The sequence below is a fragment of the Phascolarctos cinereus genome, unplaced genomic scaffold, assembly GCF_003287225.1.
Source record: "Phascolarctos cinereus isolate Bilbo 61053 unplaced genomic scaffold, phaCin_HiC Scaffold_4;HRSCAF=312, whole genome shotgun sequence".
NCBI classification, from domain to species: Eukaryota; Metazoa; Chordata; class Mammalia; order Diprotodontia; family Phascolarctidae; genus Phascolarctos; species Phascolarctos cinereus.
Window position 1 is genome coordinate 291,290,227 of NW_027555847.1, and position 14,454 is coordinate 291,304,680.

Here is a 14,454-nt window from a genome sequence, read left to right on the forward strand (position 1 = left end):
GTCATCTAGAGCAGGGGTTCTTAACTTTGTGTGTATGACATGGACTCCTTTGACAGTCTGAAGTCTATGGCCCCTTTCTCAGAATAAGGTTTTAAATGCATAAAATAAAATATGTAGAATTGTAAATTATATTGAATTATATTGAATTTATTATATTGAAATATGACTATCATAACATCATTAACTTAAATATGAAACACTTATCTAATCAGGCAAAATGAAGAATAATCATAACACCCTAGAGAAGATAAAAACAGAAACAATCATAACATTTACTCATTAGAAAGCAAAAGCAAGAATAATCAAAATATAACAATCCATCCATGAACTTGGATCACACTCTTCCAACCAATGCACACAATATGCATAGGGTAGAGTAGTCATATATTTACAGAAACCTAGGACGGTATATGAGTATGGAAACCGCTGTGTTTCTGGCAACTCAAGACTCTGGAAAGCAGGTATTGATATCCTGGTTCTCTGTATAGAACAGTCTGGAACATGGATTACCTGCTGGGGAAAACCATTTCTCTGTTACCTGATTCCCTTCTGGTCCCCATAACATAGACAAAGCCACTTGGTTACTCTTGGTCTGTTGAAATAGCGACAGAATCTTTTAGCATAGAGGCACTCCCTTGGAAGGTTGCTGAGTAAGTAAGTCAGAGTCCCTCTGACAATCTGCCAAACTCCTCAGATTTGCTTTGGGGCTCTGAGGATATTTTCCCTCTTAGGTCTTAGAAGTGATAAGGCAAGGCAGCTTTTCTCAGTTCTTCAGGTATAAGGGGATTCTGCTTTGTCCAATCATTTCTCAGAAAAGTCAAGCATCTTTTCACAACAAAGCAGATGCAAAACCTTTCTCTCTCTTTCTCTCTCTCTGTTTGACCTTCTTTAACCAAAAAGGGCAGTAAAGGGCAATAAATGCCCCACCAAGAGGTTTCCCCCATGTCAGGCTGCAGAGGGAGCCAGAGGAGCAATAAGCTCAACTAGTTGTCTTCCAACAAGCCAATCAACGCTCAGCAAAACAACCCCATCTCTCCAATCAGCAGGGCTCCCAGTAAAACAGCTGCAAAGCCTTCCTGTATTTAAGCACCTTTTCCCATCACCTACTGTGCCTTCTGCCTCCTATGCTCAGCTTTCTCCCTTTATTCTCCCTTCCCAGTTTCTTCTGCTGACTTCTCTGAATACTAATATCTTGAATCAGTGCCTCTTAATAAGCAGTGCCCCATCTCCAAGTTATGATCTGAATCTCAACAATTCATCTTTTTTTTTTTGGTCAGGCATGAATCTCTAAAATCCTTATATATTCATCTCATAGTCTCCACTTAAACACTTTAAAATGCTAAAAATAGTCACAGGTGCAAGAGCTGACCGATGGTAACACCCTCTGGCCACCATTACCTCAGTCGTTGCTTTGCCTTGAAACAGACCCTTTCCCATATATTCACCTCAGGGGCAGTTCTCAATCTGGTTCCAGAAGAGTCATTTTATCTTAGAGATAAAGTGTTTCTTCTCAAGTTGATTTTTATCAGTTTTCCTTACACAAATGTTCTTTTTCTGCCCTTTCTAGCAACCAAAATGTTCATATACAAAAGGGACAGTGTCTTTCATATGGAAATGTTGGCATACAAAACCATTTGAAAATGGGTAAGAGATAATTTGGTGGGATGGATTTAAGGAGAGGAGAACTATTTTATGGATATAAAATTCCTATCCAACTTCTAAGGCCTAGCTCAAATCCTGTTTCCTGTGTGAAAACCTGGTTTATTATCCAGGTGCAAAAAATTATCCCATTCTTCTTAATTCATGTTGTCTATACCATTTACTTGATAAGAAAGCAACAAGTGTTAGATTGGTAATCAGGAGATAAGGGTTTAACTCCTGGTCCCAACATATATTAGTTGTTAGACTATATACACATATATGTATACATATACACACATTTAATCTGTAGTTTGATTCTTGGCACAGTTGTGCCATGCTGTTGAATATGCTGGCCCAGAACTACAAGGTGGATGAACTTGGTTGCTGTGAGGCAAAAGCATATGTTCTGGGGAGGAACTGTGATCCTCCCCTTGGGTGCTATCACTTTGGAGCAAAGCACCATTTGACTCATGCTTGTTACAGCTGTTAGGTGTGTGACGGTGTGCAAGTCACTTCACTTTGAAGAGTCTCAGTTTCCTTATCTGTAAAATGGGGATAATAATATATGTACTATTTACCTTAGAGTGTTATTTTGAGGATAGTTCTTTGTAAACCTCAAAAGGGTATAAAATGTTATTTTTATTTACCACATTATGATGAGTAATCCCATTTGGATTCTAGCATCATAAACCCTGTTATGCCATATGAGTAAAGAGAGGAGACTCTAAAGAAAATAAAAAAGGGAAGAGCATCTGAACTAGACAAACTAGAACTATAGGGGGATTATCCTGGAGGCACATGATTTTGAGAGCACTGAGGGGTTGGATTAGATGATGTTAAATGCCTTTCAACCCTAACTTTATGATCCTAATCTGATGAACAAAGTTAAAGAACCTTTCTCAGTCTTCATTCCTTTTCCTCTCTGCTGGTCACCATGACTACTTAACAGACCTCTCTATGTTGACACTCTCTCCCTTTGACATTCTTCCTCTTCTCAGCTATGCAGATACTCCCCAAAGCACTGTCTCTTATACTTCCAAGCTGTTCTCATATTGCCAGCTTCATCCTTAATGGCTCAAAGGCATGATCAGTAACTTTACTGTTCAAAACCCTTTAATAATTTAACTTGTTTTAAAAAATATTTTCATAATTATATTTCTGTTATTGGTTTCCTTTGTAATACTTCATATTTTATTTTATTCTTTTAAAAAATTATTTTGAGAAAAGGTCTACAGGCTTTGCCAGACCCCTAAAGGGATCCATGATACAAAAAGGGTTAAGAACCTCAGATTTAATTCACTCCCCTACTTTTTTTTTTCTAGCAGGTTAGGAAACTGAACCAGAGCATGGAAGCAACTTTCTAGGGTCAAAATCTGGCTCCAGACCACTTTGATTTCCCATGAGGGACTCTACCTATTACTCCTCTTACCTCAATGTATTGTGCAAACTTCCTGACCTTCAGGTACCTAGAATGCCCTTCCTCTCTATCTCTTCCTATTGAGGACATACTCATTATTGAAGGCCTATTGCAAAAGTCACCTCCTCCATTCTTCCTTGCCTGACTCCATCCTCATTTGTTCTCATATCCTTTGTCCTTTTCCAATTTGAATTAAATTTACCTGTGATATCTTCTCCCCCCACTAGACTGGGACAGGGACTCAGTCTCATTTATATTTATTTGGATCTCTTCCAGCACTTAACACAATAGACATAATCCTACCTAATACACATCTGTTGAAACGCATTTCTACTTATTCTGGATTACTACAGGGATCCGGACACAGTCAGGGCCCTGTTCCCATTCTATCCCTTCCAGCATGTCGGGCTAGCTTCCCTTCCCCAGTTCAGACACCAGCGATGCTCCAGGCAGGGGAGAGGCCAGCTACAACCTTTCAGGGCCTTCCCTCCTCTCTCTTGCTTCTACTTTCACTTTCAGTCCCCACACTAAGAGGCTTAACCTGCAAAGGACCGGGACAGCGGGCTCCGGCCCCCAGAAACTCAGGTACAAAGCCATCCAAGCTGTATGGAGATGGAGAGTGGGGGCGGTCAGGAGGAGTGAGGGAGAGAGGGGACCTTAAAGGAGGTTAGGGCTCCTGGCCTCCACCTGCCCCGTGGCTCCTCTCCCACCTGGGTTGCGGAAGAAAGAGGCGTGAGTGCCTGGGCCAGGGGTCTGGATGTGCCTTCAGCGTGAGTCTGCAGCAGCATCAGGGATGCAGGGAGGTCCAGGACGGTCAGGAGTGGTGGGGACTCGCTGGGCAGGCAGCACACCTGGGCGCCTCCAGCAGCGGCCACAGTGCAGGGTGGAGCCGGGGATGGGCCCTCCGCGAGTCAGAGCCGGGACTGGGGAACACTGGTTTGCAGGGGCAGAGGAGATGGGTCTAGACGTGGCCGGGGGGAAGCCAGAAGGGCTGCCACATTGTGGTTGGAGGGGGCGCTTGGGCCGTTGCCCCACTGGCCTGGACTCAGCCCACCATGTGGAAGGCAGGCCCCGCCTTCCCGCTTGGATCCTTCTCCTTCCCCCAGCCTGGAAAGTGCGCGCTCGGAGTCCCCTGGTTGTCGCCACTGAGCCAACCCCTTCCTTGCTATGGCCACAGCAGCTCTGGTCCAGGTTGCAGATAAAACCCCACGCAGACCTACGGTCAGCCTTCTCCCTCTGTATTGCATCCTTCTAAAATGCTGTTTCATCATCTAATGTCAGGCCTGGGGAGTTGGACGGACTTCAGTCTGGGGCTAGGAAGAGGCGGGGTTTGCTGCAGCCGCGGGGCCTCCTGGGGATTGTAGTCTTCTGGTCCTCATTGAGCAGTAAGATTAAGGAGGGCTCATTGTTAGTACGAGGACATCTCTTTTCCTCCCTCACCTGAGTCTCCTAGAGATTGTTGAGTTCGATTTTTCTATTTCTTCGAGTACTACTTACCTTAGTTTTGTCCAGATTTAAGTGCTTTGTAATTGTTTTCCAGTTTAGCTGTGGAATAAGGAGGAGTCTTTATAACTCTACCCAGAAATTACTTTCTTTTTCCACCAAGAATAAATTATAGCTTATCTTTCATTTCCAACATTTCTCCCCTTGTCCCAAAAAGCCCCTTTGTTTGGCAGCCTTCTTTTTGTGATTTACACAGTTAATTCAGTACAATTTTAAGTCCCATTGCAAAAGCACAAAAGAGCTCAACTTTTTCTTGAGGATTTTTGTTTTGTTTTGTTTTTTGCCTTGAGTAGTTCTCATTTGGTATTTCCTAGGTGTTAAATTATATTGCTGGCTGTTCAGAGAAAAGCTACGAGTAACTAGATTTGCTTCAAACTAAAGAAAAATTTATTCAGCCGAAGAAAACAAAAATAAGTTGTCTCAGACAAGGGTATGCTGATATATGTTTAACAGCTCTTTGGGAAAAAAAAATGCAGGTCACACTTTTAAGTTTAATTTGCATTTTTTAATTGGGTGCAAAGTATTTAAAAGTTTTACTTTTCCTTTTTTACATTTTATGTGGTCATTACTAACAATCTGGCATATCTCGCAATTCAGTCTCACAATTCAGTAGTTACAAAGTACCACAGTATTTATAAATAATGTCTTCAATAAAACCATACCATTTTTGCAAAAGCTTGCTGCTTCTTCTTCTTCTCCTCCTCCTCCTCCTCCTCCTCCTTCTTCTTTTTCTTCTTCTTCTCCTTCTCCTTCTTCCCCTTCTCCTTCTTCCCAAATCTTAAAGATAGCTAGTGAGCCCCCTTCAATCTATTTTACTGAAAAGACCAAGTAAAAATTTAATAAACTGAAAAACATTATCTTCTGTCAGCAAAGATGATGGACCTCCAATAAAAATGGTTTCCTCATTTTCCTTGGGGTTTCCAATTGAGAGGGAGAAAAATTTGTTATCTGAGAGCTCATTGATCTTATCTACATACATCAGTGGACCATACTGAAGAACTTAAGCTACTTGGAAAAATCTATAAAACTGCATAATAGCACCTTGTCATTGTCTGTTACGTATGCATATATAGCTAAGACCATTGGATTCTATCACATCAATTTAAGTTAAAGAACTGTAACATTTTCTTCATCTCTTAAGTCTAGGCCAAGGGTGAGGAACCTGCTGCCTCAAGGCCACATGTGGCCTTCTAGGTCCTCTGGTGCAGCCTTTTGACTGAGTCCAAGTTTTACAGAACAAATCCTTTTATTAAAGGGATTTCTTCTGTGAAGTTTGGATTCAATCAAAGGGCCACACTTGAGGACCTAGAGGGCCACATGTGGCCTTAAGGCCAGAGATTCCCCACTCTGGTCTAGGCAATCAACAGTATAATAAACCAAGCCCTGATTTGCAGCATTGGTACTTTTCCAAGATGTAAATACTTACACTGAAAAATTAACCATTGACTATTGGAAGCCACTTTCAATTGGATCTAGCATACCCTTGGACTCTTGGGCCAAAACAAATGCCCCCAAAATAACATTGAGACACCTTTCCTTCTGAGGGCCTGGGGAAGCACAGAGACTTGTAAATGAGGGCAGGTTTTATTCAGCCCTAAACAAGGTTTTAAAGAATTTAGAGCAGGATAGAACCTTAGAGATTGGCCTGTCCAACACTCCCATTTATAAATGAAGAAACTCAAGTCTGGAAGAGAAATGACTTCACCTTGGCAGTGGAGGCTTTGAGCCTTCATTGTGAAATGTTCCTCAACATCACAAAATCATCTGGGCTATGGAGAGAAACATTAAGACCGTGTATTTATTGAAAGTTCTCTCCCCAGGGAACTTCACTCAAGAGGTCTATCTTTCTTGCCCCTAGTTCTGACCCACTTCTATACAAAGATTGTCAGATCTTTGAGACTTGCTCTCCTCTTGCCTATGTTCATAGAAAAGCTTGATTAGGGCTTAAAAAGCTAATTCCAGTAAAACACATATTAACTGGGGAAACGGCCTCAAACTATTAATAGTCTTTCTTTTTTAATAACTCAGTGAAAGTTTTTAAAACATTTCTCTACAAATTTTTAATGTTTACAATGAACTGAACAAACATGAACATTTGGTTATACAGAGAACAGGAAAAAAAGGATTGCATGTGAAGTATGAATTTCTGTTACGTAGTTTTAAAAATAGATATTAAATTTTATGATAATATCACAAATTCCCTGCTTTGCTGTATCCCCTTCCTTCTGTTTTCTTTTGTGTATTTTTTGTGTATTTTTTCTCTCTTTTTGAAATTCTGAACAAATGCCAAGTAAAATGGTCACTTCTGTGTATGTAGTATAACCATAAAGGATTGTACGTGAATTATAAATCTCTATTATTTATATAGTCAAGCAAAACAAATCCCCATGTTGTCCACATATGAAAATTTATATCTTATTCTGCAACTTGAGTCCATTACCTCCCTGTCTGGAGGTGGGTAGCATGCTCCATCATCAAAGCTCTGGAATAATAGTTGGTTTCAATGAAAGTTTTTAATCATTGTTTTAAATCAGTAGTTTTCAGAGTGTGGTCTGGAAACCCCCAAGGGTCCCTGAGACCCCTGCAGGGGAGCCATGAGGTCAAAGTTATATAATACTAAGAGGTGTTTTAATTTCTCATATAGTAAATATTGATAGATATAACTAATAAAAGTTCCTTGGAGAATGCTCAATAATTTTTAAGAGTGCAAAGAGGTCCTGAGACCAAAAAGTTTGGGAACCATTGTTTAAATAAACAACTAAATAAACAAGTTAAAAAAGATGAACAAAATTATTTAAAAACTCTCACTAAAAAGGGGACACTATCTGGTTCCTTTTTTTCTCTCTACCTCCTAGCTCCACCCTGCCCTTGGGGTTCGATGGGGCCCCAATGTAGGGAGGAAGAAACTTTTGACTCCTTTTAAAAAGTCTCCTCTTCTCTTCTTACTGAGACTTCAAAGGTATCTATAATTTTTCCTGTTTTTGCAAGCAACTGTTAGACAGATAGCCAGCTGCATTAGCATTGACAAAGCTGTCTGTGAAAGATGTTTTAGGATGATGGCACTTCAACACCAAATGCATTAGAAGTTTTCTTTAAAAAAAAATCATCAATTAGAGTTCAACCATCATAATTCAACTAAATTTTTTAAAAAACACCATTTTTAAAGTGCTTACTACGCCGAGGTACTAGGAATACAAAGATAAAGACCAGGCATCCAGTGCTGTAAAAGAGCTTATATTTTATTAGGGAATACAGCTCTGTATAGATAAATAAAAGGTAATGTGAATACTGAAAGAGCATTAACAACGAGGGCCCAGGGAAGGCTTCGTAGAAGAGGTGGCAGCTGAGCTGAATCCTTCAGGAAATAAGTAGATATTTCAGGTACAGGATGGCTTGAATGAATGCATAGCAATGGGAGATGGAGTGTCCAGTTCAAAAACCAGTGTGGCCTCTGGTGTAGATGGCCACATCTTCAGTAGTTTGGACACAGTTGATGTTGTGGTTGTAGGTAGCTGACTACTCAGTTGACAGCCAGCACCTACCCCTCCCATACCTCCTTTAACTGTCTCCTCTCTGTGGAGATATGCAGTTGTGGGGGAGACGTGTCCCAGGCTTTGTGCTCTTCAGAGAGGCACATTAAAACAAAGTAGTCAAGTTGCCAGGGATGCATCTGGCGCAGAGGCATCATGGTTTTGTAGAACATTGTAGTTGAAGCTAGAAGACTCGAGTTTAAATCCTGTCTCTACTACTGATAAATTAGAACACTTAACTTTTCTTGGTCTCAGTCTCCTTATTTGTAAAATAAGAAGGTTGAACTAGATGGCCTCTAAAGTACCATTTTGTATGAAATACACGATACTATAAAGCTAAATGGCTTCCAAAATGGACTTTCTAACCACCTTGAGGGGGCAGCTAGGTGGTGCAAAGATAGAATGCCGGGCCAGAAATCAGGAAGACTCATCTTCCTGATTTCAAATCTAGCCTCAGACACTTACTAGCTATATTACCCTGGGCAAGTCATTTCATGCTGTATGCCTCAGTTTCCTCAGCTGTAAAAATGAGCTGGAGAAGGAAATGGTAAAACACTCTAATATGTTTGCCAAGAAGACCCCAAATGGGGTCACAAAGAGTTAAACACAACTGAAATGACTGAACAAACAAAAATCACCTTGAGGAATTCTTAGATTCTTAAACTTAATTAGTTTATAACTGGAGAAATGCGATTGAAACTCCTTGCTGGTGTCCTTAGGGTCAGTTAATAAAACAAAACCAAACCCTGAACCATCTTATTCCCTCATTTTTTTTTTGCCTTCAAGGGACTCACAATTTTTTTTGATATACATTTATTTATTTTTAGTTTTCAACATTTACTTCCACAAGATTTTGAGTTCTAAATTTTCACCCCATCTCACCCCTCCCCCCACCCCAAGATGACATGCATTCTGAATACCTCTTCTCCTAGTCTGCCCTCTCTTCTATCTCTGCCCCCCCTTTCCCTTCTGTTTTCCTGTAGGGCAGGATAGACTTCTGTACCCCATTTCCTGTATTTCTTATTTCCCAGTTTCATGTGAAAACATTTTTTTGAACATGTTTTTAAAATTTTGGGTTCCAAATTTTCTCCCTTCCTCCCTTCCCACCCACCCTCATTGAAAAGGCAAGCAACTCAATATAGGTTATACATGTGCAGTTATGCAAAACACTTCCATAGTAGACATGTTGTGAAAAACTAACTCTATTTCCCTTAATCCTATCCTGCCCCCCATTTATTCTATTCTTTCTTTTGACCCTGTCCCTCCTCAGAAGTATTTGCTTTTGATTACCCCTTTCCCAATCTGCCCTCCTCTCTATCATCCCCTGCTCTCTTGTCCCTTCCCCCTATTTTCCTGTAGGGTAAGACAGATTTCCATACCCAATTGAATGTGTATGTTATTCCCTCCTTAAGCCAAATCCTATGAGAATAAGATTCACTCATTCCCTCTCACCTTCCCCATTTCCCCTCCACTGTAAGAGCCTTTTTTTTCCTTTTTTTGTGAGATAATTTACCCCATTCTACCTCTCCCTTTCTTCTTCTCCTAGTATAATCCTCTCTCATCCCTTAATTTTATTCTCCAGATATGACCCCTTAATCTTCAACTCACCCTGTGCCCTCTATCTATCTATCTATCTATCTATCTATCTATCTATCTATCTATCTATCTATCTATCTACTATTATAATTTTCCCTCCAACTACCCTAATACTGATAAAGGTCTCATGAGTTATAAATATCATCTTTCCATGCAGGAATGTAAACAGTTCAACCTTAATAAGTCTCTTATGATTTCTCTTTCCTGTTTACCTCTTCATGTTCCACTTGAGTCTTGTATTTGAAAGTCAAATTTTCTATTCAGCTCTGGTCTTTTCATCAAGAATGCTTGAAAGTCCTCTATTTCACTGAATGACCATTTTTTCCCCTGAAGGATTATACTCAGTTTTGCTGGGTAGGTGATTCTTGGTTGTAATCCTATCTCCTTTGCCCTCCAGAATATTATATTCCATGCCCTGCAGTCCTTTAATGTAGAAGCTGCTAAATCTTGTGTTATCCTGATTGTGTTTCCACATACTTGAATTTTTCTTTCTGGCTGCTTGTAATATTTTCTCCTTGAACTGGGAACTCTGGAATTTGGCTACAATATTCCTAGGAGTTTTCCTTTGGGGATCTCTTTCAGGAGGAGATCGGTGGATTCTTTCAATTTCTATTTTGCCCTCTGGTTCTAAATATCAGGGCAGTTTTCCTTGATAATTTCTTGAAAGATGATGTCTAGGCTCTTTTTTGATCATGGCTTTCAGATAGTCCAATAATTTTTAAATTCTCTCTCCTGGATCTATTTTCCAGGTCAGTTGTTTTTCCAATGAGATATTTCACATTGTCTTCTATTTTTTCATTCTTTTGGATTTCTTTTACAGTGTCTTGATTTCTCATAAAGTCACTAGCTTCCAATTGCTCTATTCTAATTTTTAAGGAAGTATTTTCTTCAGTAATCTTTTGGACTTCCTTTTCCATTTGGCCGATTTTTCTTTTTAGGGCATTTTTCTCCTCATTGGCTTTTTGGACCTCTTTTGCCATTTGGATTAGGCTATTTTTTACGGTGCTATTTTCTTCAGTATTTTTTTGGGTCTCCCTTAGCAAGCTGTTGACTTACTTTTCATGATTTTCTTGCATCACTCTCATTTCTCTTCCCAGTTTTTCCTCTACTTCTCTTACTTGCTTCTCAAAATCCCTTTTGAGCTCTTCCAAGGCCTGGGACTGATTCATACTTTTCTTGGAGGCTTTGGATGTAGGAGCTTTGACTTTGTTGTCTTCTTCTGGTTGTATATTTTGATCTTCTTTGTCACCAAAGTAAGATAATATAGTCTGACTCTTTTTACGCTGCTTGCTTGTGATCCGGGCCAATTACTTGAGTTTTAATCTCTTTGTTAAGGTAAGAGTCTGCTTCCAATGTGGAGAACGTACTGGCACAAGCTTCAGGGGTTTGTACAACTATTTTCAGAGATACTTGAAGGGACCTGTGAATTTTCAGTTCTTCCAAGGTGTTATGATAAGGGGCGAGCTGTTTACTCCTTTCCTGGCCTGTGCTCTGGTCTGTTAGTGACCATAAGCACTATTTTCTGTCCTGGAACTGTGAGGAAGGTTTCTTCTCTGCAGCCACTACAAGCTCTACCACACCAGCACTCCTCCTCGCCCCAGGACTGACGTCCAGAACTGTGACCCAGATTCAAGCCCGGGCAAAGCAAGAGATTCCTGCCTCAGCACTGGCAAAGAGATCCCTGCAGTCCCCTTCTGATCAGCCACTCAATTCTCCCTCAGTCTGTGGGCTGGAAGCTCAGGACGCAGCCACCCCTCTGGGGCCCGCGCTCTGCGCTCTGAAACTGGCTCTGAGACCTAGCTCCTCTCTCAGCTCTGCAGAAGCAGACTTTTCCCACTGACCTTGTAAGTTGTCTTTGGCTTTCGTGGGTTGAAAAGTCTGGAAGCCACCACAGCTGCCTGTGATTTAGTCCTCTGAGGCCTGCTCCAGGTTCACTTGCGGCCTGTGCGCCCACGCCGCACTGCGCTCTGCTCCCACCCTGATGTAATATACCTTTCCAATCAATCATCCAGGTTGTCTTGGTCTGGAAATTTGCTTCACTCTGCCTTTTTGTGGGTTCTGCTGCTTTAGAATTTGTTTAGAGCCATTTTTTATAGGTACTTTGAGGGGTTTGGGGGAGAGCTGAAGTAAGTCACTGCTTTCACTCCACCATCTTGGCTCCACCCCTTTCCCTCATTTTGTATTGTAGATTCACACTTGATTCTTTCATTTTAAAAGAAAGGATAAATATTTATAGAGCAGGAATGCTAAATAGTACTTGGGGTTAAAACTGAGCATGGTGCATATTCTTTGCTATGCAAAGGAGAAATGAGAGAGTACTGGATGTGAGGAAATACAAAAAAGAAAAGAATCTTATATGTTTGAATTAAGTTGGCCTCTTGGACTGAAAGGAATTGCATTTTTTTCTAGTGGTAGAGGCCATTTACTGTGAATGAGATGGTCCTTTGAGATATTTCACTGGAGTCTGTAGGACTTGGAGAGGAAATTATTAGCAGAGCAATCATAATCCATTAGGAAGCATGAGTTTGACAAGAATTATGAAATAATTTATGTTAAATGAAATGTTCGTTCTTAGAAATGAGCTAAGCCAAGAAGGTCAAAGTCTTTCTAATTACTCTGGGGAAGGTTGGAAGAAAGTTTGAAGAAGATGTCAAGTAATAATGCTGAATCTATTTTGTTATTAATGCCTAAGTATTCGAACAGTGTGGTGAAGAGAATGATATTTTGAAGTGCTAAATTCATTCATTCAATAAATATTTATTTAATCCCCACAGAATCAATGAATCTTAAAGTAGGAAGGGACCTAATAAGCAATCATTTGGCCATTTAAATACTCCCAGGGACTAGGAACTCACTACTTCATGAGACCTCTCCTTTCATTTTTGGAAAGTTGAGCAGAAACTCAGAATTTTATAGCTGTAACAGATCTTGGAAATCATCTAATACTTTACAGATGAAGAAGCCAAGACCTAGAAAGTTAAAAGAAACTTGGCTAAGGTCACTGAATTAATACTATTTTTTAATCCATAGGATTTTTTCTTGGAATTAAAAAGAGAATTGATGAAGTACTATGCATTTAAATTCCCTCATTTGGCAGCCAAATGCCTCTCCAAGTGGATAATTTTTGTGGTAAATTAGCATATAAGCTTATAAAGGAAAAAGCAGAGAGAGTCCATACACGTATCCCAATGAAATTTATTGAAAGATATTCTTTATAGCCTTCTGAGGCCCCAGTGGTGATGGAGACAGGAGATGCTGAAAATCTCCAAGAATGTGCCTCGAGTTCAGTTGGGATAGCAGTTCCAAAGTTGAGCTCTCAGCCATCTCTCATTATGCCATACTGACATGTGGCAGTGATCTTTTTTTTAACTGATTTTCCTTAAAATTCACAAAGGCTCTAGGGCCATGATGGGTGGGAAAATGTATATTTGTTTTCTGTATACCAATTGTTAAATTTTCAGTGTGAGCATTCATACCTTGGGAATTGGCAAATGCTATTAATCAGGGTTTGATTTATTGCTATGTTGCTTTTCTAGACTTAAAAATGATGGAGAAAATATTAATAACAACATAGATTAAACTTAAATGTTACATACATGTTTTTTTTTTTAAGAGAGCTGGTTGTTAAACATTTACCAGAACACCCCTGCCTCTGACTCCACATTTACACTTGGGAACATTTGAGCATTATAATTGGTTGAAAGAATGAAGGAGGGGAAAAAAAAGGAAAGAGAGTCTGGCTAATTTTATAATCTATTCTCAAGGAGATAAAAGTGCCTGTTTTCAACACCTGGAGAGCCTAGTAGTTTACTTGTCTTCAAAAGTAACCATAAGGATCTCATGAGGGATACATAGTTAAATAAGGAACAAAGGTGCCATTGCATTTTTTGGATTTACTTCAACTCCTCTGTGCCAGTCTCCAGACTCCAAAGCATGCTATAAATACAGTAAAAAGGCTAATGTTCATTCAGCACCTTTTGGTCAGTATTTCACATGTTGGGATGTATTGCCAAAAAACAATTCCAGTTTGTCACAATCACACAGCTATTAAGTAGCAGATTTGTTCCTGTTGTTCAGTCGTTTTTTCAGCTGTGTTTGATTCTTTGTTTCCTCATTTGGGGTTTTCTTGGCACAGATACTGGAGTGGTTTGCCATTTCCTTCTCCAGCTCATTTTATAGAAGAGGAAACTGAGGCAAACAGGGTGAAGTGACTTGCCCAGGATCACATAGGTAGTAAGTGCCTGAGGCCAGATTTGAACTCATGAGAAGGAGTCTTCATGACTCCAGGCCCAGCCGTCTACCCACTGCTCCACCTAGCTGTCCTAAATAGCAGAACCAGGGCTCAAATCCCAAATGATACCTGTGGTAGAGAAGTGGATCTTGAGGTAGGAAGACTAGAGGAAGGATCACCTTATAGACTTACTATGTATATGACTCTGGGTTAGTCATTTAACCATGGTCGGCCTCAGTTTTGCAAACCTTGATGTACTATAAGAATGCTAGACATTGTTATTACCATAAACTTTAAATATTTCAAGGAATCCCAAATTTTATGGGTATTTGATGCAAATTGCCACCTCTATATGTCTTAAAAAGTCTTTATGGGTTGCCATGGCAAGATAAAAAGAAACCAAATGGTGGCCAACTCTCTGGTGATAACTCTCTTTCCATCTAGATGAGTTGTCCTTGAACAAAAGACATGCAGTCTCTTACCAGGTGAGTACTCAACAACCTGACTTTCCATAACTTGGCATGATCTCTGGGCCA

The 14,454-nt window shown here is 40.1% G+C and overlaps 1 protein-coding gene across 2 annotated transcripts in view; it reads left to right on the plus strand.

Annotated features, from left to right (window-relative positions):
- The first annotated feature begins 3,545 nt into the window (after positions 1 to 3,545).
- The window catches only part of ERAP1 (endoplasmic reticulum aminopeptidase 1), a 46,415-nt gene continuing 35,506 nt past the window's right edge, over positions 3,546 to 14,454 (plus strand). The window contains exons 1-2 of one of the 2 annotated variants that reach the window (XM_021009064.2): positions 3,556 to 3,643; positions 14,363 to 14,403. The gene's annotated coding sequence lies outside the window, so the exon portion shown is untranslated. Of the gene's footprint in view, positions 3,644 to 14,362; positions 14,404 to 14,454 lie in introns of both variants that reach the window. The other variant, XM_021009054.2, reaches the window with a different exon arrangement.